Raw genomic sequence first — 25,979 nt, forward strand, 5'->3', positions numbered from 1 at the left:
GGTCGGCGAGGGCAGGTGGGGAGCGCCTTCACCTGTCGGGGAAAAAAATCCTCCTGGACATGCAGAACTCACACCCGGAGCTGCTCCACCCTTGCAAAGGAGGCTTTGGCCGTGCGTGGACGTGGGATGTCGTGACGCGGTTCCTGCAGCCCCGCCGTGCCTTTGCCCCGTGGTCCCCATCGCGCCCCGCGCTGCACCTGGAGGACAGCCCGCCCGCCTCCACCAGCACGCCACGGCTCCTTTCCCCCGCGCTGGAACTGTAAAGGGGCCTTAAAAAGGAAGCAAAAGTAACTTAAATTTAATTTACACTCACTTAGAGGCCTCTTTACATGGCTGGAGGAGCATAAAGGGGCCTTAATGCAGCTGGGAATCGGCCCCTGCGCGTATCTGCCGGCTGACTGCTGGGCATTCACGTTGCACGGGCTCAGCTCCGGCTGCAGGCCAGCTTTTAATCCCTGAACCCAGGTATAACGACGTCCGAGGAGGAACAGCAGCGGACCGAGTGGGGTTAGGCCTCGTTTACACGTGGGGAAAGTGAAATCAGGGCTGGGCTTCCAAGGAATGGCTTGCAGGGAGCGCGGTCGTGGCTTGCCAAGAAATATGCGATACCTCACCGTAAAAGTTTTATTAAAAAGGATCGACTGTCTGCCTGCCTGCCTGCAGAGTCAAAAACCATTATCTCCTTCAGCACTGCTGTCTGCTCGGACTTGGAAGCTGGACTTCTCCTCGTTATCGGCCTCTCCTGCACATTTTGGGCAGGGAGCCCTGCGGGTTTGCCACGGTTGGGTTTCTTCTGTGCGCCGCGCTCCGCCGGCTCGTTTGTCACCGTGGCTGTTCGTCCAGGGACTCGTGATTAATGAATCCTCCCCCCGCGAGCACGTCCCTGTTGCTGCTGGCTGCTGGACCAGCACCTCAACGCTCTCGTGCCTCTTCTGTAAAACGGGAGGGAGCGGGGCAGAGGACTCCTGGAGGGGACGGCTGGCCGTGCTCCTGGTGGCCGAACGCGGATACAGCTTCGTGGGGAGTCTCACCCCGCTCTTGCCTTGTTGTTATCACAAGCAAAGCCTGCTCCTGCAGCTTCCAGCCAGGCGAGGACGTGGGATGGCGGCTGTGCACCCCGGGAGGCTCTGGGAGGCTGTTTGAGGTTTGTCTGCGTCCCTCCAGATCCCTGCTGCTCGCTGGCTGGGGAGCTGCTTCCTTTAAGGCCTCAGCACCACGTCGTGGCCCAGCCAGGTGATGTGTGACACCAGGTCCAAAAGCCGCTTAGCAGCGTCCCGACACCAGGAATCCCAAAGCCACTGCTGTCCTGGGCTCTCCGCATCCCGGAGGGGCTGGAAGAAGTAATTTCCAACCCCAGGTTTGGTGAACTGGAGCTCTCTGCCCGCACAGCGTGGGTTTCCTGGGGTAAAACCCAGCAGGCATGCGAGAGCTGGGACGTCCCAATGGGGTGCTGCGGTGCAGCATCTCTTGGCCTTCACGGTCCTCCGAGCTTCCCCAGGCTCCACACCAGCAAGATGTGCTAGCAGTGAGACTGTGATGCTCCTCAGCGTCACTCGTGGGCAGTGCTGACAGCTCTGACAACCGAAAGGGTCCTGAGCTGCCTCCCCCCCGCCACCCTGCGCTTCCCCCCCGGGGGCTGCCCCACGAAGAGCCTGCGGATGAGGCTCTCAGAGGCGGTGACAGACAAAATGGGCTGAGGTCTGATGCTTCCTCCCCATTCCCGTGCTCGTGGGGTCTCTGACATCCGTCCCCTCCACTGCACGTGGCGGGACGCTGTGCTCCGCGAGGCTGCTCGCCCCTTCCTTCCCCCGGCATCCTGCAAGTGCAGGAACGAAATGCAGCAGGGAAGATGGACCAGTGCTCATGCTGTTCCTGTGGTTTTGTGTTTTGTTGTTTTTTTTGGTTTGCATTCTCACCATCTGATTTACGGACACGTTTAATGGGCACCTGCTCCCGACGTTGCTGGGCTGGCAGGCGCAGAGCGGGGCCGGGAGCGCAGCGCACGTGTGCCGGGCTCTGGCAGGGAGGCCAGCAGGTATTTGCTCTGCGTTTTGGCCTCCTTGCAAGGCCGTCCTCCCCCGTGCCAGCAGCCCTTGCTGCCTGCCCACCTGCTTTCCAGGCAGCGCTCTGAAACCTGCCGGGCACCGCGTTTCTCCCCAGCCCGTGGCTTTGCCTGCGGGTTGCCCCGTGTCCCTCGCACGGGGACAGCTCCTGGCACCCAGGGCGGTGCACAGCAGCTTGCAAACCACAGGCCTCAAACCTCCCGTCCTCACCCTGCCTCGATAGAGATCTCCTTGGGAAGGCATGTGAAAAATGCAGCCGCAGGCAGGCATCGGTGTCCCTTTAAAAGAAGAGCCTCATCCGTTTTCGTTTGGGATCTGCTGCTTTTTAATTACGGGTAAGTGCCGGCCCCCTCCCCAGCGCTGGGCAGCGCTGCCCAGACCTCAGGAATTATCGAACGCCCCTTCCTGTCAAGCTGTCATGTTTAATTAGCACCCTCCTGCCCCAGCCCGGGTTAAACCCAGGCTGCAATAACAGCGAGCCCGGGGCACAGCAACACCTTGGGATCACCGCCCGGCGAAGGCAGCACGGAGGGACCCCCGCTTCTCCCAGCGCTGCCAAATTCATTCATTTTTCCTCGTAGCCTGACCCTGCCTTCGCAGCCCCCATCAGCCCAGCGTGGGGATGCTGCAAAGTCGGGGTTCATGGAGGAAGAGGAGGGGGAGGCAGGCTGGGAGCAAGGGGGGGCACGGTGGCGAAGGCTGCCTAGACCCCGGGCAGCTTCGGGAACGGTTTTCGTACACCAGCGCCGGGCTGCAGAGAATGAGAATGAACCCCCCGTGCTCTCCTGGTACTTATCAGTGTCCAGGAAGCAAATTTTTGCAGCTGACAGCCAAACGCAGCATTTTGCAGCGCCGAGAGAAGGTCCGTGGAGCTGTGGACGGCTTCCAGAGCCAGCTGCTGGAGCAGAGCTGACCTGCTTGGCCGGCCCCGGTCCAGTAACTCGCTCGTGTTTGCATTTAATTACAAACGTAAAAAAGCCCTTTCTTTTCACGACAACAAAGCCTTGAAGCACACTTCAAAGTGGGGTTTCTGGGACAGTCGCATACCTTTTAAAAATAGCCCTCGGCGCGCGGTGCCAAGCGGCAAATGGATTGCAGAGGGCAGGGCCCCCACGCGGGGCTGCAGAGAGCCCGGCGAGCGCCACGGGGCGGCCCCGAGGGATGCACGGAGCCGCACCTCTGCTCTCCTTCCCTGGGGACTTTTGAGAAACTTCCTTGCAAAGCGCTGGGGAGATGGCAGGGTGGCGCTTGGAGAGCGTTAGGGAGCAGCACCCACCCCGGCTCGGACCCCGTTGCTTGGAGGCAGCAACCGGTCGCCTGGCAAGTCAAAACCGAAATGCCCATGGCAGGGAAAAGGCTGGAGGGGAAACTGAGGCAGCGCTGGCCCAGAGCCGGTGTCCTCCCCAGCTTCTGAGGGCTCTCCCATCCCTACAGCCCGGCCTTGCTGCCGCTTGTGGTCACCACCCCAGGGCTGGTGGCCGGCTTTGCATTTCTCAGGGGACGTATCCCTTCGTGTGCGATGCCTGGCGGGCACCTGGGAGCCGGGAAGCTGCTGATGAAGATGAAGAGCTTTGGCCTGTGCCACGAAACAAGGCTCGGGTCTCTTCCCCTTCCCTCTTTCCGAGGCCTCCCAGGAGGTGAAGTCGTGGAGGAGGAAATCCGGCGCTTCGGACGAGGAGCAACACGAGCTTTGGGGGCAGAGGATTACTTTATAAAAACCTCCTCATCCTCTTCAAGCACCTTAAAAAGACGTCCCCCTTTCCAGGATTGCGCCAACAGCGCAGAACCCCGCATTGTAAAGGCCCAGGGCACGACAAGAGCCGGCCGAGATGCCAGCAGCATCCCGCTTCGCCTGCAGCATCCTTTGGGGTCGGTGCAGCCGATGTCCCCAAAACGCATGGGGCCACCCCAGCACCATTCAGTCGCGCCTGCCCAGCTTGTGTCCTGCAGCATCGCCACTCCCATCGCCTCCAAGGGTGCTGCTCTTTTCCTCCAGGGAGAAACGTCCAGGGAGCCAGCACCTTGTAGGACCAGGATAAAGCACCGCAACCCCAGCAGAAGCAGATTGTTATCTGCAGGAGAGGAAACCTGGTTCCCAAGGAAAAGGAGACTGCATTTAACTCCGGGAAAAGCTCTTCGTACTTGAAGCGTGCTTTTCTTGGACTGCTCTGCTGTATTTATGCAGGCTGGTATGTGGGGAGTAATTAGAACCTCATCCCAAGCACTTGACGAGCGTGTTTTCCATTCTAGATGTTGACAGGTCAGGCTCTCCGGCCGTCCCTCTGTGCCTAAAAATGTTGACGTTTTATCTCTGCTGAAAACAAAACAAGGGCCCGTGAAGCTCCTGGGCCACGGGGAGCGATGGCTGTTATCCGCAGCGTGGCAGTGGCACGCGGGATGCTTCATGTGCCTGTGAAACCGCCGGGATTCCCTGTGCCCAGATTTGGGGTGCTGGGCATGGGGTGCGTGGCCAGGCTGGGACTCGGGCACCTCGCGGCAGCCACCGGAGAGTCCCCACAGCTCCACGAGCGCAGGCAAGGAGAGATGGCACCCCGGGCCAAGGGTTTCACTAAAATCCCTGTGTCTAACCTGAAAGCAGAGAGGCATGAGGATGCCAAGGACGCATCTCGCTCTTCTCTCTCCAAAAGCCCTTTTAAAATGGGCAGGAAATACCCAGGAGGCAGCCTGGGCTTGGAGAGCTTAAGGAGCTGCTGGAGGAGGTTTCAGCGGCTGAGCTGAACTTGAAATCATTTCAGTCCGTTCGTGAAACGAGCCCAGAAGGACTCGTGCACCTTGTGCGGCCTGGGGGGCCCATCGGAAACCGTCCCTGTCCTTACCCATCACGGTCCCCGTGTCCCTGGGTGTCCGGGGACGGGACGCAGGGGACGGGACGCAGGGGATGTGCTGGCTGGGTGCAAGGACCCGCCAAGCCGCTGCCGGATCCCCGTGTCGCAGGGTCGCTTTCCTCCCCGTTCCCTCCCCGTGCAACCCAGCCCTGCCGCCTAACGCTGCTCATTTCCTCTACCCATTAACGAGGGCTCGGAGCAAAAAGCTGCACGCTTCGGCTGCCCTAACCCCGAGCTAAACCGGCAGCCGGGGCACACAAAGAGCCGCCTGTTCGGTCCTCGCTGGCACCGGCCCCTTGTCTGCTCCTGACACAATGGTGTTTGCCTTGGCCGGCGTGCAGAGGCACGCGAGGGAGCTGGTGGCGGGGTGTCGCGGCCAGCAGGGTTCCCCCGTGCTGCCGGAGAAGCTGCCCAGCACCGCGGTGCTGCACGGCTGTGCAGGGGGCGGCCGCGTGCGCAGGACCTGCTGCGGCGTCGCGGTGATCGGCGGCCACTTAGAAATTTAAAAAAAAAAAAAAGGTATTTACTGGTCCAGTATTGTTCCTGCAATGGGAAGTTTGGGCTTTTTTTGTGCATCTCTTTTTTTTTTTTTTTTTCATTGGACATTAATCTCCGGTGGCTCCAACCTGTGTTTTGGGGTAATTTTTCCTCCACAGTGCTTCACCCAGCTCCAGCAGCGCTGCAAGTGCCGTGCTTCCCGGTAGCATTTCCACCCAGGCTGGGGGTTTATTTCATGCAAAGTCCTTCCGCGTGTGTTTTGGTGGCCTCTTCTCTCTCCAGGGCGAGAAGCCTTTCACTGCCATTTATCCGACCCCAGCAGAGGGGACCGGCTCCTCCTGGCTGGTGACATCGCAGCACGGTGACATTGCAGCGTGGTGATGGTGCAGCGGTGGTAATGATTGTGCAGATGGCTGGTGCAGATGACTGGCGATGATTTTAATGAAAACCCACCCTGGCTATCACCCTGAGCGGCCGGGTTAAACGTGGGCTTGTTCCCTTGAAGCCAGCTGCAGGTGGGAGCAGGTGAAGCCGTGCTCCGGAGCGTGGCTGAGCTGTGTGCCAGGATGGGTGCCCCCTGCCTCTGCTCCCCAGTTTAATTCCGTCTGCACCCCCCTTCCTGCCAGCCCCACCGCCTGCGACTATCAGCTGCTCCACGTTTTGCACGAAATCAGCAGGTTTCCGTGCCAAGTTGACTGTGATATCATTTCTGAGGCGTTTGTAATCTGGCTGCGGAGCTGCAGGCTGGGCGAGCTGTGGGTGTGCACAGCCGAGCACCGCGTGCGCGCAGGGTGTGCTGGTGGGTGGGCTGTGAGCGCTCTTTAGATGTTTTTGTGTTTGTTTGTTAATTTGGAGGGAGCACAAGGGGATACTGCAGGAGCCTGTAGGTGCTGCGGAGGCTGGAGAAGCAAATCTCCAACTGCAGAGTGCCCGGGTCGGGGCTGTGATCCCAGGTGTGAGCAGTGTGTGATGCTGCAGAGGGCCTAGGGACAAGCTTTAATACAGCTTCAGTGCATAAAAAAAATATGGGAGAATCCAGGAATTGAATCTCCTAAGCCTGTTGAAGAGCAGGGAGGTTTGATTTCAGGCTGGAAAGAGCAGCAGGGATGGAAGGCACCTGGTGGCAGCGGCTCCCGGTTGAGCTGTCTGTGCTGCCGAGGCTGCAGGCTGGGCAATTCAAACGGGAAAGCTTTTAGAAGTGGGGATAATTAACTTTGGAAGAGATTACGAAAGCCATGGTGAATTCTCTGTCACTGAGAGAGCCTGCATCAGCCTCTGGACGCTGGTGCAAAATATCTGCTTTCATTCAACCGCAGGCTCTCGGGGCGAGGCCAGAATCCCTCGGTGAGACGTTTCTGGCCAGCGGCACGCTGGAAGCCAGCGACTGGCTGATCGCGGGGAATAGTAGTAATCTTAATTTATCACACACTTCTCATCCCAGAGCACTTCCCCAGGCCGAGCCATCTCCGCTGCCAACTGCTCGCAGCGCTCGCTTCAACCACCCGGGCTGAAACGTTTCCTGGGCTGGGATGGCAGCGGGGGCTGCCGGGAGGCAGGGCCAGGTTGCTCCGCAGAGCCACTGCTCCCAGGAGAGAGGAATCCTTCCTCCAAACGGAGCTCCCCGATGGGAACGTTGGCCGGGGAGGGTTTCACAACCCTGGGTTCACAGCAAGGTCCCGGGGATGGATGCGGGGCTCGCGCGGTGCGGATCTGGTCTGCGTCCTGGTGGGTTTTGCAATCCGACGTGCCGCCTGTGTCTGCTGGGCGTCCTCGCCTGCGGCCGGGAAATCTCGCGGCACCGACTGCACGAGCGTCCTGGGACGGCGGCACCAGCACCACGAAGGCTGCAGCGCGCAGAGATTTCCACTCAGTCGTGTGTCCAGGCCCAGAGACCTTCACTGGATCAATCCTGCAGGCCAGCAGCAACTTGTTTCAGCATTGCTTGGTGTCAGAAATCAAGGTCTGCAGCTTTCCTTGGCTAAGCGGGCCGTGCGCCCCGGTGCGTGCCGTGCCGGGCAGGCTGCAGAGCACCCCTGCGCCATCCCCAGCACCCCGACCCTGCAGCTTCCAAAACCATTTCCCGGGCAGCCTCCCCCTGCGTCTTCCCACACCCCGATGGGGACTTACCTCCAGGGCTCATTTGTAAACCCTGACGTTTCGTTTCTTTGCTCGTGCCCCGGCGAGGGCCGGGCTTGAACTCCGCGCTTTTATTCCACGCGGCTCCTGTTTATTTCTCGGGCGGATTAGGAAATTGCGGCTGTCACTAAACGTTAGCCCGGCTGTTTCCTCAGCGCTCCCCCCGCGAGCTGACGGTTCATTAGGGCGCTGTGCCCATCGGGATCCTGCCACCACCTTGGCCGGGAGAGGCTTTTCCTCGCGGCTTTGCCGGAGCAGCCCCGCACGCGGCTCGGTCGCGCCTCGCGCAATCCGAACCAGCTGTCCAAATGCAGGCAGCGATAAGTTAAAACTAACAAAAATAAAAGGCTCCCCAGGTAACGGCTTCTTATCCCGGTTATCATTTTTATAAAGTCCAGCGGAAAGCGAGGGTAAGGCGGAGGGGCTGCTTGGTGGCATTTTTCGGGCTGTGCCGAGCCCCTCGCGGCGCGGGGCGGTGCAGTTACGGGTTTGTGTGCCGGGGGGGGGGGGGCGGGGGCAAACGGTAGCCCTGTTTGCAAGGTTTCGTGCCCTCTCTCAATTCCTAAGTAAACCTCTCGTCCCCCTGTCAGCTTTGATTTGTAACCATACTCGTGGCATCTGGTTTTCATATGAAGCGTGGAATACAGGGGATGCTGTCTGCTCGCTTCTGCCCAGAGCTATTCATCTGGGGCCGGCTAGCGAAAAAAAAAATAAATAAAAAAAACCCAGCCCGCTCCTGAAAGGCACTAATCATCGCGGAGGCGGCCGGCAGAGAAAGGGGCCGCTGTCCCCGCGCTGGAGCAGGGCAGGATGCGGAGCCGGGGGCAGGAGGAGAAGGAGGAGGAGGAGAAGGAGGAGGAGGAGAAGGAGGAGGAGGAGAAGGAGGAGGAGGAGGAGAGGAACCGTCACCCACCCGCAGGATGGGGACCTCCCAAACGCATCCCGGCACGCTGGGATGGAGACGGGGACAGGCTTGCAGGAGGGCTCCACAAATGATTGGTGGCACGTGTATGCAGGACACCTCCCTTTGGTTTGTCCCCAGCAGTGATTCCCCGTGCTCTCAGCAGCATCGTTGGGCACAGGGTGCAGCTGAGCATCCCGAATGCTGCCACACGCGGTCGCCGGTGCAAGGGGGTCTGCTCCCACGGGGCTCAGGCAGTGCCAGCGTGGTGTTTGCGTGCTCTTGCAGGGTCTTGGTGATTTTTCCAGGGGATGAATCGGGATTGTTTCAACGCGGTGTGATCAGGGTCAGCTTTGTGGATCAGATGCTTTGCTTTTCCCCCGTGCCTTGGTGCTGGCATCTGCAAAGCCGGGAGGAAAACCTGAGATGGAGCCAGTGCCGGGACACCAGCCCTGCTGGTGGCTTCTCAGGGACGAGCCCGTCCGCTGCCTGCGGAGTGATTTGTGTGATTTGCTTTGAGGCAGCAGAGAAGAGCTGCTTCTGTGGGCTGTGACGAGGCTGCCCAAATCCCAGTGCAATGTCTGATGGGGTCGCCACGTGCGGTGGGTGGTTTGGGTCTCAGCCACTGCCCCGCATTCATCACCACCGTCCTCTCCGTCGTGCAGCCCACGAGATGCTCCCCTCCTCCTCCCCAGGGCTCCCGAGCTGGGACCTGCGTCCTGAGACCCCTGACCCCGCAGGCAAGCCACCCCCATGCCCCATAAAGCCCTTAGAGAAGCACGCTCTGACATCATCTGTAATTTTAACGTGACGGTCTAACTTCCCTAAGCCAGCAGCTTATTTTCAGCAGCGAGGAATGCTCTGGAGGAAGCAATTTTATTTTCCCTTCCCGTGCTGGATTTCCTAGGACGCAGCCTTTGATCCAGACTCCTGATGTTATCAAGTAGGAAGCTGCAGCCCTTTGAAGTGGGCTTCATGTTGCGCTTTAAACTTCTGGGGTTTTGAAGCCTCCAGCACCAGGGACATATTTTGTACAGATCGCCCCGGCCGCGCATCCCAGGGCTGGGGCTGCGAAGGATGCACGCCGGCTCAGCGTCAGGGTTAGGAGCTCGCAGAAGCTGCATCCCGTGGCACAAATCTGCCCCGTCCCCGCTCCCTAACAGCAGCAGGCTGCTCCGGGAGAGATTTGCTGCTTCAAGGAGCCCGTGGGGTTCGGGCACTCGGCTGCCAGTCGTGGCTGTGGTTTTCAGCGTCTGGCCGTGCTGCTGGGACCCGGGGCGGTGGAAATGGGTCACGTCCTGAGTCCTGATCTGCTGTGCAGCGCCGTGGTGCTTGCAGGGTTGCGCTTGTCTGGGTCGTTGGAAAACCGAAGCCAACTTTCTGCTTGGCTCCTGCAATTTGCCTGGATTCCAGGACAGGTGGCCAGCCCCTGTCCAAAACTTCACCCCAAAAACGCCCCCTGCTCCTCACACCTTGTCTCCGAATAGGTGCCACGGATCCAGCTGGGAGCACAGCACGAGGCTTCCCAAATTCCACAGAAAGTGCCCCGGGAATAGGAACGGTCCCGGCAGCCCCGTTTTGGGGGCTCAGCACACCTGGGGAGGGTCGGAGTGGACGGGGATGGCTCCCATCTCCAGCACCCCCCACGCAGACCTTTCCCCCTGACCCTGCCTGCTCCCTTCTCCCACAGCCCCGGTGCCTGTGCTGCCCGCTGAGCACCGCTCCCTCCCAGCACCACGGGGCAAGTGCCGCTACCACGAGCCGAGGAGGATTCCCCCGGGACTGAGGGGAATGGCCTCTCCATCCTCCGGGAGCCGCTGCTACGGGGAGCTCCGTGCAGCCGGGGCTCGCGGGGAACCCAAGTAGGACAGAGCCGTCCTGGGGTGCCAGGTAGGTGGCGGGGACACGGCCGCCGTCCTTGGGCAGGAGAGGCAGAGCGGGTGCTCCGGATACGTCCCGTGGCTCGAGGTGCCCAGCCCTGGGGGGCGAGGTGCGGGCTCCAAATGCGTCGGGCGCCCCCCGTACGGTGCCGGAGCACCGTCCATCTGTCTGTCCATCCGTCCTGCTCCTCGTGGGACAGCAGCTGCTGTGGGTGCGTGATGCAAACTCCTGTGCAAACGCTTCAAATCCAGTCCGGTCTGCCCAACGCCTGCTCTTGTTGGGGGCTGTCAGCCCCCGTCGCAGCGCCCGTCAGGATGCGCTAGGTGCCGGGAGGGATGGCCGGAGCAGTGGGTTGTCCCATGACAACGTCCTGCTCTGCTCTGTGGGATAACAGCGCCGCTCCGTGCAGCAAGATGTTCCTCTCCCCATGCCCTGGGTGCTTGTCCCGGCGCCGTTCCCTCCCTCGCCGGCTGGTTTTAAGCAGGGAAAATCCACTCTGGTTTCCCGATGGCATAAGGATGCTGGACACGTGCGTCAGCCCATGCTGCTTCTGGCAGCTGGACACCTTGACCTGATGAGCTCCCCCTAGGTTTGCACCGAGCCTACTACCCCACGGGTGTTTTAGGGCAGAAAATGGTGATTTTTCTCCCCCTTGCAAGCCGTGCCCTGCACTTGTGTGCTGCAGGCAGAAAACGCTTTGGTTGTGCTGCTGAGGCCACCACAAAGCAGTTCAAGCTCTTCCCTTGAGGAAGGTTCACGAGGAAGATGGAAACTAGGCCCTCAATGCCCCAAGAATTTTCTTCTCTTTCCCCCACCCCATCTTCCCTTCCATAAACCTTCAAGCTCATCCAAAAGCTGCAGTCTTCTGCTTCCATACGTTGATCGCAGGACAGGGAAGCTGCAGCTTTGCCAGCAGCGCAGGATTTCCATTGAGTTCTAAGTGGAAGCAAATGGTTTAAAAGGAAATTAAATTTACAGCTCTATAAAAAAAAAATGTATTTTATTGCTTTGCCTGTCATTCCGGAGAGGCAGGGAGATAAAGGAATGCTTTGCATTTGTCTCTCGTCTCGGAGGCCGGAGGCGAAGAGGAGCAAACCCACCGATCACGCAACCGCTGGGCAGCCGGATCCGGCCCCGTCCCAGTGCCCGGATCCCCGATCCCCGCGGCTCGGAGGCGATGCTCGAGGCTGCTCCGTTCCCCTGAGCGGGTGCACGAGCTGCGCTGCCTCCAGCCCGCACAGCAGCGCCGGGGGCTTCTTCCCATGGGGGATATGCAGCTCCTCTCCGTGGTTTATTGGTGAATCTCCTCCACGTGCCGTCACAGCGCTGATCGGGGTGCTTCGAAGAAATGATGCTGAAATAGCTGGGTTAGGCATCAGTGAAAGCCAGCGCTGTGACTTCTTCTGCAGAAAGCGAAGGCAGAGGGGCCATGCCTTAATGGTAAAAGCAGCATGGCACGGGGCCACGAGGGGCCGGCTGGCTGCGGGCTCACCAGCGCGGCACGGCAAGGTGCAAAGCCCCGGGGTGGGTTCAGCGACTCCTCCGGGTTGGTTTTTGCACCGACATCCACAGCTTGTGTTCTGCACACAGGCATCTTCCCAGGACAAGTCCTTCCTGGGGCTGAGAGCCCAGGGGGTGCACGTGGGGAGCAGCTGGACGTTTTTCTTCCACCGCAAGGCCCCGGCCCCAGCACGGGACGAGGGCGGCCGAGGGATGCTCTGGTTGTGCCCCGCGAGCCGCAGTGAGCCGGGGGAAGGAGCTCGGCCTCTCCCCGCGCCACAAAGGCAACGCGCCGAGCGTTTTGGCGGAGGAGGAACCCTGTCCCGGCCCCAGCCCTCCCAGCTGTGTCAATAGAGGAGGAAGAAACAAAAGTGCTCTTTCTTCGCCTGTTGTTTTCGCAGAGGGGGACACGCTGGTGGCAGTCGTTGCGCGGTGACGCTGGCTGGATGCTCTGGACGCATTGGATGCAGCCGAGCTCTCCGCAGCCTGGTGGGAAGCATCCGACAGCAGGGTGCAACGAGGGAACTCCCAGAAGGTCTCCTCATACATGTATGCTCCCTTTTGCCTTCCAGAAGTGGGCAGCACACTAAAGGAAGGGCTCTCTCGCCTTTTCCCCGCAGCGTGGCTCAGCCAGGACTTTTCCCCCAGCAGCATCCTTGCTCCCACCAAGTGCCCGGGGTGGTTGGGACACCCTGGGACACCTCGGGCCGAGCAGCAGCGGCTTCTTCGATGCTTCGCAAGACCCAGGTGGGTTTGGTCGCCCATCACCTGCCGATGCTGGGCTTCGAAGCGCCCCGCACTGCCCATCCAGCCGGGTTGGCCACGCGCCACCGTCGCGGCGGGTCCCTGAGCAGCCCAGGTGCAGGCAAGTGGTGGCCGCAGCCGCCTCCCGCCCCTCGGGCACGCTTCCTCTCGCCGTCCCCAGGCGCAGCCTCCCGGCCCCGCCGTCAGCTGTGAAAACAAGAGGAGCAGGAGCACGGGGCAGGGAGATGCGGCCGGCTCCTCCGGCAAAGCCCCTGCGCCCACGGGGAGGCAAAGCAAGGCGACGGCGAAGGGCGAGCGGTGCCTGCGTGGGCAGCTGGGGCTGAGCAGCAGGAGGGCGCCCGGCCCCGTTAAAGCTGGAATAGGTCGGTGCAGCCCGGCACACCCGGTGCCAGCAGCAGCTTCCAGGGTTTCTCTGGCAGAGCGGAGAATAAAGTTTAAATGGGCATCGAGCTGTGGTCCGCAATTGCGCACAAACCCCTCTAAAAGACCCAAACGGGTGAAGGTGGTTCATGGGGAAGGTGTCGGGAGCAGGATGGAGAAAAAGAAGGGATTCCCCCCTGCCAGCAGGCATCCGCAGGTGCTTCTCATCATTCAGACTCACATCGCCGTAGCTGCTTCTGGGATGAAAATAATGAAATGCGAGAGTTAAGTCACTGTGACTGCTCGCTTTAAGGAGCCAAGCCTAAAAACATTTTTTTTTTTGTCCCTTATACCCTTGTTTTCCCCAGATACAATGTGGGAGAAGGAGGTGACAGTGCTCTGGCCGGGTTCTTTGAGCCCCCGCAGCCAAGCCCGGGGCTGCCCACCGCGCTCGCCGCCGCCGCCTCGCACGGAGCCCAGCTTGGGTCTGAGTCTCCCGGCGAGGAGGCGAGCGGCAGCGCGAGGAGCTGCTCCGGCTCTCGCTTTTCCACGAAAAGCGGCAGATTTATGCGCAGTGCGCGCAGGGGCAGCACGATATAAATCAGCTGCTCTCCTGTGTCATCTCCGTTGCCGCCGCCGGTTCCCACGCATATATCCATTTTAATCTCAAGGCTGACGGGGAGAAATCATTCCTCGCCGCTTCTGGGGACAGGCAGCATGCCGTGGGCAGGAGAAGGGGAGTCCCGGAGAGAGAGCGACGTTTGCTGCTCCGAGAAAGCACCTTCCATCAGCAGATACACATTTTGGAGGCTCCTTCCCCGGACGGATGCACCGGCCAGCTCTGCTGCTGCCATACACGTGCGACGGGTCAGATTTGGGGTGCCAAGCCCCTTGTCCCCCTTGTCCCCGTGCAGCACCGCAGTGCCAGTGCTCAGGGACGTGAGCTGAGGAGCCCCGGTGCCTGGGTTTGCAGTGCTGATGCTCGGCTGGTTGTTGGCAGCTGCAGCCACGGAGAGGAAAACAATACACAAGCGCACCGCAATTAGACAGCCTCCTAATTGCAGCACTACACGCGGCTCTTCCGCTGCTTTCTAAGTTTGGTGGCGTAATTACAGCAGCAGGGCAGAGGCAGCATCTGGGCTCCCACCGTGCCAAGCCCTGCCTTCCAGGGATTTTTGGATTTGACCGTCTAAAGCCTGGCATAGGATAAAAGGGACGAGCAACCCCCCCGGCTCTCCTGGGTTTGGCACCACGGGCAGAGTCCTCCGCGCCCCCTGCAGACCCCGCCGTGCCTGCGGATGGCACGGAGGCAGGCAGCGGGTTTTGCTGTCCTTGTAACGCGTTTTTGAGAAGCGGCTTTAAAAAAAACACGCACAAGTCCTGCTCTGGTTGACTCCTGTAATTCCCAGTTTAGAAACCCGCGGCGGGGAAGATTAAAGGGTGGCCAGCGGAAGGAGGCTGGGTGTCAGGACGCTGGGACGGACGCGGGCGCGAGGGAGTTGTCCTCCCGCTGTGCCTCGGCTCAGTTTTGGGGGACTCAGCACCACAAACCCCTTTCTTCTTGTCAATCCCCACTTGTTATGGTAGGGTCACTCGTGCAGGAGGGTTTTTTTTTTTTTTACCCTACTACATACGGGGCAGGCTGGGGCTGGCCGCTGCTGGTTTCCCTTTGGTGACACCTCTCTGCCACTTCCAGCATTCCTCCGCCACCACCCCGCGAGCCAGCCCCTGCACCCACGCTCCCTTTTGGGGGAATCCAGGCTAAAAACACATCTCGGCTTTGGCTGCTCCCAGCCTGGGCCACCCAAACCCCTGGAAAAGCCCCGTTTGGGTGCGGGTGGAGACAGACACACAGGCGGGCGCGCAGACGGACGCGCAGACGGATATTTAATTCTTTTTTGTTGTTGTTGTTGTTGTTTTTTTTCTTTTTGGACTGCGGGTTTGAGGAATCCCTGAGATAAATGCCACTTTCTGTGTTAAAGGGAGGGCGCCTTGGAAGGCCGGGGGAGGGAAGCTGAATCGCAGGCTGTGTTTTCGGGGGAAACGTGTCTGGGGTGCCGAACGTTTTTCCATCACACAGGCGGGTTTGTGTGGGTTCACCTGGGCAGGAAGCGGCGGGGTAAAGCGATACCCCACGGGGCGCGGGGGCCCCGCTCCAACACCCCCTCTCCCCGAACCCGATAGCAGCCGGCGGCTGGTAATGAAATAAACAGCCACTTTACGGCAGCTCTCGCGCCCGGCACCATGTGCGAAAATTATTACTCGCACCGTTTTGTTGGAAAGGGGAGGAAAAAAAAGAGCGCGGCAGTGAGAGGTGCATGCGTTTATTTGCTCCGCAGCCCCGTGGCGGCTTTCACAAGATCCCCCCCTTCACCTCCGCATTCGTGATGCTTTTTGGAGGGTGCACGTGACCCCAAGGAAAAAGAAAGGATGAAGAGTGTTTGTGCCCCATCCTCGTCCCGGTGCACGCACAAAACCCTTGCACGTCCCCCTGCAACCGGCTCCCGCGTGCTCCCACCCGGATTGAATCCCCAGGTGAAGGAAAAATGCAGCCGGCCTGTGAATTCACTGCACGGCTCTGCGGGCTGCGCTAAGGCTGCAGCAGCACCGCGTCGGTCCTTGCTAAATAGCGGAGGGAAACGAATAGTTTCCGGTGGCCGTGGCATTAGGTATTGTCTGCGGTGGTTTGTGCCGGGAAGGAAAACGATCGTGGGATGAGCCTGCTCCGGGAGCCGGGGGCGCTGACCCTGCTCCTGCCCCTTCCCGCTGCTGGAAAGCTGGAGACAACCCCTAATGAGGGGAATTCTCCCTTTTTTCAGAAGTGGGATTTATTTGTGTTTTTTTTTTTTGTGTGTGTGTGTGTGAAAAATTGTCACTCTTTGGAAGAATTCAGTTTTCCAGCCAGGATGTACAAATACACATTTTTTCCTTTATCCAGACTCCCAGAGGGTTGGGTTCGTTTTGTTCTTTTTCGTTAATCCTCCAGAGGCTGAAGACGAGGAAAGAGCTGAGACAGGCTGGAAAGCTTGGAGCCCGCTCCCTGATACCGCAACGTGCCCCGGGCTCAGGGTGCTGGCCCCAGTTTCCCCAGTTCCCCCCAGTTCTGCAGCAGGACTGGCCAACCCAAAGGATGCTCGGAGCCATCCCCGTCTCCTTCCCAGCGCCTTTCAGCTCCCTGCAGGCGATGCAGGTGCATGAGCTTTAGTGGGGGACAGTGAGCCACCGTGCTGGGGTTGAGGCCCTATTTTGGGGCTATTTCTGTGCTTTTCAGCTCCCTTTTGTTTGCAGCATCACCTCCACGTTGTGATTCAGCCCCCGGAGCAGCTGCATCTGTGTTTTCTCTGCAGGAAGGGCAACAGCATCTTTCCCTCAGACCTGCTCTTCCTTAGCCGATGTGCTTTACACATCTTCCTGCTCGGCCTGAAAGTGATGCCCCGAAGCAGAAGGGAAATTCCCCGTCCTCGCCTCGCATCTTGCGAGCACATGTGGAGGAGGGACGCTGTCCCCCCCGTGCAGCACGGCGCTGTACCCGCGGCTTTTTCACCTCCAGCAAAAGGAAAATATTTGCACGATGCCTTTCTCCAGCCCTCCGCGATCCCCCGCGCTAATTTCTCAGCTGATGAAAGAAAAATACACAAGTGTGAGGAAGGGGATTTTGTCGCTCGGCGGTTCTCTGGAGAAAACTTGCCTCCCAAGCAAACAGAGCCTGGGCTTGTCCCGCCGATGAATATTGGCATTATTCAGCCACGCTTGCACACGGATGGTGCCTGCTTAAAAAGAAAAGGAAATTAAGGGGGGGAAAAAAAAAGCAGAAGAAATGCATGGGGACTCAGCAAGTTTTCCCACCTTGCTATATCGTGCTTTGTGTCCTCTCCTGCTGCGCTGGGGGCACAGGGACTTTAGAAAAGCTTTTGGGACCAAAATGTGTGCCTCCCGTCGCCTCGATGATGGTGGGCTCGCTGCAGCATCCCGCGATGCCTTGGCTTTGTCAGAGGGCAGGACCTGTTTCCTGAGGTTTGGGCGAGGGTATGAGAGCCACAAGGACCTCCGGTGCTGCGCCCCCTCCCCATGTGCCACCTGAGGGGGGGCTGCGGGTGCCCCGCTTTGGCAGAACGCTTTTTGCGGGTCGCCCCCTGAAGTTCTGTGCTTGTGCAGGGCTCATGTCAATAAGCCCGGTCCGAGCAGCCCAACTTGGGCATTTTATGGCGCAGGATGTGCAGATCCTCTCTGGTTTCATTGCGCTGCCAGGCACCGATTTGGAGATACGTGGGCATGAGATGACCGCATCAATACCTTGGTCTCACCTGGAAAAAAGGGGGAGGAAACCTCACGAAGCACCGTGGCAGAGCACGTCTGCCTTGGGTCCTTCCGTGCAGGCGTCAGGGCTTTAATGCCAGCCCCCAAACCCTCCCCGAGCCCGTCCCAGCCCCTGGTGCGGGCAGAGGCGGCCGGGCGCTGCCGTCCTGCTGCTCCCCAGCTGGGGCTGACGGCTCCTGTAAAGCTCCCGAGCGTTCGCAGCATCTTTACGAAGCAGCCGATTGAAGTGCGCCATGAATGCGCCTCTGTTCATCAGCCTTTTTATAGCTCCGCGCGTTTTTTTTGGCCCCCGAGCCTTTTCTGCTCCCGGGGAGAACAGAGGGCATTTCTCAGCCTCGGCGTCCGCCGCGAGACGGGGCAGGCAGGCAGGAGGGGGCTCGGTGGGTGCCAGGCAGCTCGCGTTTCGGGGAGGGGAGCCGTGCTGCCCAAAATGCGACGCTGGCATCTCACCGATGCCCCGGTGCAGGCTGAAAGCTCGGCACTGCTCCACCAATGCGTTTTGCAGCTCAGGTGTGGAGGCAGCATCGTGCCGTGGTGCGCTGGGAGCCCGGCAGAGACCTCGGCAGCTCGTGGCACGCAGCGTTTGCGCCGTCAGCGCTGTCACCGCGCTGAGCTGCAAAAATTGGTAGCGGCGTATTTTGTCCCCCCGGTGTCTCAGTCCAGGCTCCGTCCTCCGGGGCGTGCTGTTTGCTGCAAAGCCCCAAATGCGAGAGGGAAGGGAATCCTCCTGCCTGAAGGTGGATTTGCTCCTGTCCTGCAGAAATATCGTGCGACATGCTGGAGGTAATGTGGAGGAAGCCAAAATGGATTTTCGCCACCAAAAGACAACGAATTGCCACGGCACCCATCCTGCTTCGTGCCCTCCATCAGGTGCAACTCCCTGCGCCGATGCGGTTGCTCCAGCCCGAAGGGGGCAGGTGGGAGCTTGGAGCCCCCCCCCCAGCACCTCCATCCACCCGGATTTGGGAAGGGGACACCCCAAAAAGCCCCCCCCCACCCCCCCTGCTGCCCGGCCACTGCTGCCTTGCGCAGGCGCTCCCCTTCCCCCAGGCCAGGAGCCATCTGCTTCTCCTTCGCCGCGCGGAGGATTGCAAGGCGCTGACGCACACCGTTGGCCGAACAATGGGGAAATGTTCTGGAGCAGACATAAATCAAGGGGCTGGGCAGCGCGGACCTGGTCGCATTCGGTTTTTCCAGAGGACATCGGTTAAGAAAAGGAGTAAATAGGCAGTAAATTAAGCAGGCAGGCAGAAGCCGCGTTAAAACCCTCGGCTCGCTGCGAGCGCTGGAGGCTGGCGGGGACGGGGATGGGGACGGCTGCGTGCGTGGGTTTTGTCTCGGGGTCTGCTCCGCAGCTGCAGATCCGGGCAGCCGAGGGGGGCTGCGACGGGGCAGCATCGGGGCGTGGGGACAGGCACCGGCCTCTCCGGTAGTGCTCTGCCCTGCCCCACAGCCCTGCTTCGCCTTTCCCGGCAGCACCGATAGCAGCTTCCCGAGCAGGAGGCTTTCGGTATGCAGTGCGCGCAGTGGGGCTTTCTGTTCCGGGCTTATCGGGTCAGCAAAAACCGCTCGGGGTTTGGCAGGAGTGCAGGGACGGCGCCGGCACGTGGGTAAGGCGAGGCGCGTGCTGGGGGTCGTCCCCGCCGCTGCGCCGGTGACAGCGTGACACCGCGGTGTGGCACGGGCGGGCGTGGGCGTGAGCTGCCGTGGGGCGTGGGGACGGGGAGCGTGTGTGCGTTTGTGGCTGTTTGAGGTCCCCGTGTGCCGGGCGAGCGTGGGTGGGCAGAGGGACGGAGCACGGGGAGAGGGCGGTGCAGCCCTGCTCCCTTCCAGGAGCGCAGCTCCTGCCCTCCTGAGACTCAGGGCACACCTGAGCCGCGATGTGCCTCTCACCTGGGTGTCTGGGCACACGATGCAGGCTGCTGCTCAGAGCCACCCAGGGCCCAGCTGAGGGGCTTTCACTCTGCTGGCTTCCAAAGCACGTCTCCATCATCCCCAGGGGAGCTCGTGGGAGCGCACCCATGGGTGCTCCACTGGGGGTCTGCCCGAAGTGCCCATCCCTGTGAGCTACGTGCCAGGATGCGGCATCTCCAGCCAGCTTTGCATTTCAGCCAGCTTTGCGTTTAGCTCAGCATCTCGTTTGCTTTCTATTTTTCTGCGCGACTTCAGCAGGGACAGTCTGGGGTTAAAGCAAACCTTGCAGTGGACGTGGTCTGGGGCTCTCGTTCGGTCTGCAGGGTGTTTTCCAGCAAAGCCATGCGTGGGCCTGCTCCCCCCCTGTGCCCTGGGTGTAATCGGATCCGTCCCCCACCAAGCAAGCATTTGTATTCGGAGCATTTTCTGAATGTTTTGCATTTGGGAGACACACGAGGAATGTCTGCTGGGGAGCGCAAGCAGCGTGCGAACCCGGCCCAGGCTGCGCTTCGGAGACCTCAGCCCCTTCTCCAGGGCTGTCCCGGTGCGAGCCCCACAACCTTCCCGGTGCAAAAGGGCTTTTTGGGGGTGAAAGCCTGGCTTTTTGGTGATCAAGCACTGTTTGCAAAGCACCAGCTCCGCAGGCATCTCCCGCTGCACGCTCCCCACCGGCATCCACCTCCCACCGGCCACCTCCTGGCGAGCTCGGTGCCTGGAAGTCGCACCGAACTCACACCGAATTCGCACCGAATTCGCACCGGAGGCCCGGGCCGGGTCTCAGCACCGCTCCCGGCCCCTCGGAGCAGCCCCGGGGCCCCGCTGCAGTTTGCGGCCGGCTTCTGCTTCCCTCTGCAGGGCTCGGGTGCGCACTGCAGCGCGCCCCCGCCGCCTTCAGCTCGCTCGCTCGGCTATTAGACTTAATCAGGAAGGGGTTATATATATATATGTATATATTTAAAATCCACTTTTCTTTCATACGGGGCAAATTATTATCACTTTTAATTGAAAAAAAAAAAAAGCTGATAATATTCTGAACCAAATTTCTGGAAGAGAATAATTAACAGCGCAATAAATCCCCAAAGGAAACGCTCATTAATCTTGTCTTTCCGATGCAAAATTTCAGAGGAGAGCTTATTTGAAACATTGCTAACAATTATAGGAAAGTTGACAGCTTAAAAGCTCCCCAAATCTAGCCGAAGTCTCCTCCTAGCAGATCCTGCAGTAACGAGTTCGGGCCGGACGGGAGCGACCCTGCCGGGGGGGACGCAGCCGGGGTGGCCACCGCCACCTGATGTCACCGGTCCTGCACAGGACAGCAGAACAGTCGTGGGAAGGGTGGGACCAGTGCTGTCCCCAGCCGATCGCCCATGGAAAGGGGACTTCCAGCACCTGAGGAGCCGCAGCAGCCAGCGAGGGCTGAACCAGGCGCTCGGTGACGGCACCCACCTCATTTGAAGTCTGTGGCTGCACTAATCGCCACGAGCCAATTAATTTCCCTCGGAGCAATGGATGTGTGTGTGTGTGTGTCTATGCAAAGGCAGAGCAGGCCGGGTGAGCGCGGGGCAGATTCCGATCTCTGCTCCATCGGAGCTCGCCCGCTCCCGCGGCGAACCTGGCTCCAGCACGGCTCAGGCGCGACGATGCCGATGGCGAGGGGCTGGAAGAGCTGGCGCTGCTGGTGCTGCAGGAACACGCCGATGGATGTAGGGCAGCTTGGCTGGGTTTTGGAGAGTTCTGGGGGCTTGATTTTAGCTCATCGGGTGCACCCAGGTGCGTGCCAGCGCCACATTCATCGCATGTGGGCGTTGGTGAGAAAGGGACCGGCACAAAGAGGGGCACTGTTGGCACTGCAGAGAGGCTGGGGCACAGCAGGAGGGGACACAGGGTGACGCTGGCACCGTGGCCGTGGCCCCCCCGTCCCAGCACAGCCGCTGCGGCAGACGTGCCGCGGAGCGAAGGGGACAAAAAGGATGCCAAAAGGACAAAGAGATAAATGAGGCTTGGGTGAAAATAACAGTGATGTTCTCATCTGCTCTCGGGTTTCCTGTCCCTGTTTGACCAGGGCTGTGAGCAGGAGCGGAGGGGAAGGCAGCTTGGAGCAGACCCAGGCTCTGCTGGGAGGAAGGAAACGTGATATTGGCCTGGGAATGGTGTCATTGCCTTTTCTTTTTTTCTTTTTTCTTTTTTTTCCCCTTTTTTGGGTCACGACAGGCTGGGCGGGAAGTGCAGAGCAGGGCCCTAGCTCGGGAAAGCAGGACAGGGGATGCAGCCGGCGTGCCGCGCCGATAGCCCAGCTCATGCCTGGTGACATCGGCCTCATTCCCTGTCCCACGAGGGTTGGGGGCACCCGGGTGCTGCAGCGGGGCTCTCCAAAACCTGGTCCCCCACCAGCACCTCCACGAGCGTGCGCCGTCACCTCTCACCATCTTCCCCCCCCCACGGCTCCCCTTAAGCAGCTGCGCGCTCGTCATGATTTACACAGGGGTGTGGATGGAGAAGGTCTTGTAAAATATTAAAAAAAAAAAAAGGGAGAGGAAAATCCTCCCCAGCGCCTTTTGGCTTATGCAAGCTCACTCTGCACTGATAGCGAATCTGCCCGGGTCACGCAGACCTGGGGAGATGCAGCGATTGCGCAGCCACAGCACTCGATACCTCTCCAAGGCCCTGGCTAACGAGGGCGCTTAATCCTGCGCTTAGTTCCGTGTCTGTGCCTCAGAGTACTTAGCAATGCGCTAAGCAAGAGCCTGGTCCCATCCGAACGAGATGGATTTAGGCAGAAACAACCCCGCGCCCCGGTGCTCTCCGGCAGCCCCCACACCGTGCTCTGCAGGGCACCAGCCTGCTTTGACCCTCCTGATCTTCCTTAATCACTCCAAGCAGAGTTAATTTGTATTCAATTTCTTTTTCCCTGCTCCTCTGCCCTGCCCCAGGCAGGTCCTGCTGCGGCAGGGACCCAGGGCTCCCGCGGTCCCCTCCTGGCTGCTCTTTGTCACCCGGAGCCATCGGTTTCAGCAGGCAGCTGCCCTGCCCCGCGCTGCCCCGCGCCTCTTATCTGCGTCCTGTTAAATGATCTCAAATATGTGATATGATAAAGACAAACAAACACCCGTTCAATTTAGTTCACCCTAATGCCAGACTCTACTTTTACCGAAGTAATTAAGATTAATGCAGCTGATAATTTGGGAAGCATTCTTAAATGTACCCTTCTGGCAGCATCTAACATGTAATTTTACCTTAGAAGATTTATCGGAGCACTTAGGTAACAGATAGTTCCTTAGCAAACAGGAGCATTTAGAAGGAAAATGAAAGATTAATATTTCTTAAATAAATGTCAAAATAGTCATTCTTTATTACAGCCCCACAAAGATGCTGCTGTCAGTCCCAACCCCTCTGCTGATCCCCGGAGGAGATTAAACCCACGCAGTCCTGGGGGCTGGCGAGCAGGGCGAGAGGAGGTGCTCGGGTGCCTCCTCCATGGGATTCTCGAGGAGATCAGGCCCTTTGGAGGGCTCTGCTTGCCCATACCAAAACAGACCCGAACCATTTATTTACCATCAGCCTTCCTATTGCCTTTGGGAAGGGCTCAGCAGCTGCTGGCTGAGCCTTGTGATGGGACCAGCTTGTGAGTGACTGCAGCTGGTTTACACCCAGCTCCGGGCTCCCGTGGGTGCTGGGTCGGGCGTTACGGGATTTGCTTTGCTGGGTTGCCTCGATCCACCCATCCCTTCTTACGCTGGCAGCGTGCTGGGGTGACCTCCAGCCAGGGCTGAGCCCTTTCCCCCGCCTCCTCTCGTTCCACCACCCTCTCCGTGCGTGGGACGCCTCCAAGGTGCCCTGGGGGGCGTTTTCCAGACCTGCCAGCGCCTCCAGCTCGGGCAGCGTGGATATTTGGGAGGGAGCCTGGGCACGGCGCCGACACCCTGGCATGCAGCACCCCTACATCCCGCAGGGTGCCCGGGCAGCGGCTCGGCTCGGCGCAGGGACATGCCCGCAGCTGGGTTGAAACTAGCCTGCGTTACAGCAGGCCGAGGAAGGAGTAGGGCTCCGCAAAATCTGGATCCAGATTGAAAGCTGGACTCTCACCAGCTTGGAAATTCAAAGCTGTTCGGATCCAGAAAATCAATTTTTGACCATCGTGAGCAAGAAGCTAACTTTATAAATAACCTTCCAACTCCTCATCTGGCCAGAAAAAAAAAAATCTGCTGGAAACAGCCTCTTGCGGTGCTCCTCGCCCTGACAGAGCCAGACCAAACCATCCATGTGTGTGTGCTCACCAGCATCGCTTCCAGCCCCTCCACGTCCTTTTCAAGCCTCTGCACCAGTGCTCAGCCCCCCCACGCTGTGAGCATCCCGCGGCTCCTCCTCAAGGGACACCCCAGCCTTTCTCAGAAAATGCACGTCTGTCACCAAACCTTCTCCTTCGCTCCCCAGCACGGTGCCGACCCCGGTCCCCAGCCCCAGTCTCTCTCCCTGGGGACAAGCAGGGACGAGGGACCCATCGTGTCCCTCCCGAGGAGATGCTCCCACCTGCTGCGCCGTGCAGGAGCTGCCTTGTGATTTCCTCTTTAATTGGCAGGTTAATATCCGAGGGATGAGCTGCTGCTGGCTTTGGCCAAGCAGCAGGCACACTCCTGGGGTGCTGTGAGTATCACCCAGCGCTTTGCTCCTGAGCTCCTGAGCTCCGGGCTGGACCAGGGGCTGGCAGGGAGATAACAACCCCTGAAACCCCCCTGAGCTTCCTAAAAGTGCTCTTTTCCCCCATTCCCAAGTAGGAATGTGGGCGAGGACCCTACAGGCTGGGCTGCAGGGGATGGGGTGGGATGCAGGAGAGGGGGAAGCAGACGCCTTTGGTTTTCCAACCCCACTTTGGTTTTCTGGCTCTGCGGGCACCCAGCTCGGTGTGGCCGTGGCAGGGCGTTTTTGGGGAGGGAACCCCTCCTTTTCACAGCCGCCTGCCAGAGCCCAGCCCAGGCGCTCGGAGCCACGGTGCCGGCAGCCAAGCCAAACACAGATTCCTGACATAGTTCTCTCTTTCCTTTGCAGCCAAGAAATTCATATTTCATGGGAGGTGGAAGTGAGTCCCGGCAGTAGCGGAGCGGCGGAGGGGTGCCAAGGTACGGCCAGCTGACGGCGCAGGATCCGATGCTATTTTTGGGAGCCAGGCGCTCGGCTCCTCATCCCCGACGGGCTCGGGGGATGCCACGGCCCCCCCCCAACCCCTGCTTGCGGTGATGCCGGGGCTCAGCCCCCGAGGCTGTGACCTCCCCAGCTGCTTTTCTGGCCACGCGGCCCCACTGCAGCCCGGCCACAAGAGACAGAAAGTTTAAACAGCCCCGGCTTTGAGGAGGGGCCAGTTCACAAGAGGAAGGGATTTTTCACAGCCCCAGCCAAAGCCTGGCCGTCAGAGGCAGCTGCCTGAGCCGCGCGGACGGGATGGACGCCCTTTATGCGGCGGTGAAGTGCGCATGCATGGCACACACGGGCTCTTTGCGTCCCCCTGCCCTGCCTCATGGCTTTTCCCTGAGGATGCAACCCATTTGGGTTTGCAGTTTCTCTTTCCACCTGTTCCTACGCCCACCTCCATCTGCTCGGAGCTGTGGCTGCAGGAAGCACAGCACCTCTGACCCCGCTACCCCCCAGGTAGCAGCCCCCCTATTCTGGGCTTGCCGCTTGCCCACCGGGGGGCGAACCCCAACCAGGACCCCCCACCCTAACCAGGACCCCCTGCGCCGAGCCCCACGCACCTCCCAGCCCTATCAGGGCTTGGCGGTGCCGGGCAGCGTCCGTAGAAATGGCAAGAACAGTTCCTGCCTCGATAATCTGACCAGACGATACAAGCGGCAGATAGGCGAGGGGGAGCGTTATCGGGCTGATGTGCAGATGGAGAGCTGAGTCACCGCGATTAAATGACTCCCCCAAGGTCACGCAGGGGAGACGCCGAGCCAAGAGCTGAACCCGGGGCTGCCCAAGAGCCCCGAGCGGCTCCGTCCTCCTCTCCCGCTGCAGGGCACGAGATTTTCCTTCCCTGCCCCGCTGGCCCAAGGCTGGAGCCGCAGCGGGGTTCTGCAGAGGCAGCGCTGCGGTTTCAGCCCTCTCTTCCTGCTTTGTCTCAGCAGCTTTTGTGGGAGGTTGTTTTTTCCTTTTTGTTTTTTTTTTTTTGGGGGGGGGGGGGGTTGGTTCACACAACCGTTTGCTCCCTCGCCGCCGTTTCCTGGAGCGGGGCAGGTGAGCCCCAAGGAGCTGCTGGGGACGTGGTGGCCACCTCGGTCGGTCCTCACGCTGCGGTCCCCTCGTGGTGTCCTGGCTGAGATCAGAGCCTGCAGCCTGCTGCTGGGACTCACGGCTCTTTTCTCCGGGAAAGGGGCTGCCGGAATTGGCAGCCACACGGGCCACCGGGACGATGCAGGGGCGGTAGGATGGATGCTCTCGTGATGAAGAGCTGCTCTGTGCCGTGATGGCCGCACCTCTACCACGCGTAGCAAAAGCCCACGCTGGCAGCCCACACAACAGCAGGTGGGGAGCCTGCTCCCCAGTAGCCAGGTGTCTTTTAAGAAATGTCACCTTTTATTTATTTATTTTGGAAATACAAACTTCCTTTGCCCCCGACTTGTCGCTTCCCACCTCCTCTTCCAGGAGCTGAAGCATTAAAACCTAAAGAGGAGCCTGGGCCCAGCTGAGAGACAGGCAGAGGAGCAGGCTGAGCATATACAAATAATATAAATGTAAATATGAATATAAATACAAATACAAATATAAATACAAATACAAATATAAATACAAAAATAAGAGGAAACAGTC

At 59.7% G+C, this 25,979-nt stretch overlaps 1 protein-coding gene across 10 annotated transcripts in view; it reads left to right on the plus strand.

Moving 5' to 3' along the window:
* ZNF469 (zinc finger protein 469) overlaps positions 1 to 25,979 on the plus strand; it is a 230,424-nt gene that overhangs the window by 188,140 nt on the left and 16,305 nt on the right. For 7 of the 10 annotated variants that reach the window (XM_083851752.1, XM_083851753.1, XM_083851750.1 and 4 more), the window contains one exon: positions 24,225 to 24,295. The gene's annotated coding sequence lies outside the window, so the exon portion shown is untranslated. The other 3 variants (XM_083851755.1, XM_083851751.1, XM_083851759.1) reach the window with 3 other exon arrangements.

This window comes from Anser anser (genome assembly GCF_964211835.1).
Source record: "Anser anser genome assembly, chromosome: 11".
In the NCBI taxonomy this organism is placed as follows: domain Eukaryota; kingdom Metazoa; phylum Chordata; class Aves; order Anseriformes; family Anatidae; genus Anser; species Anser anser.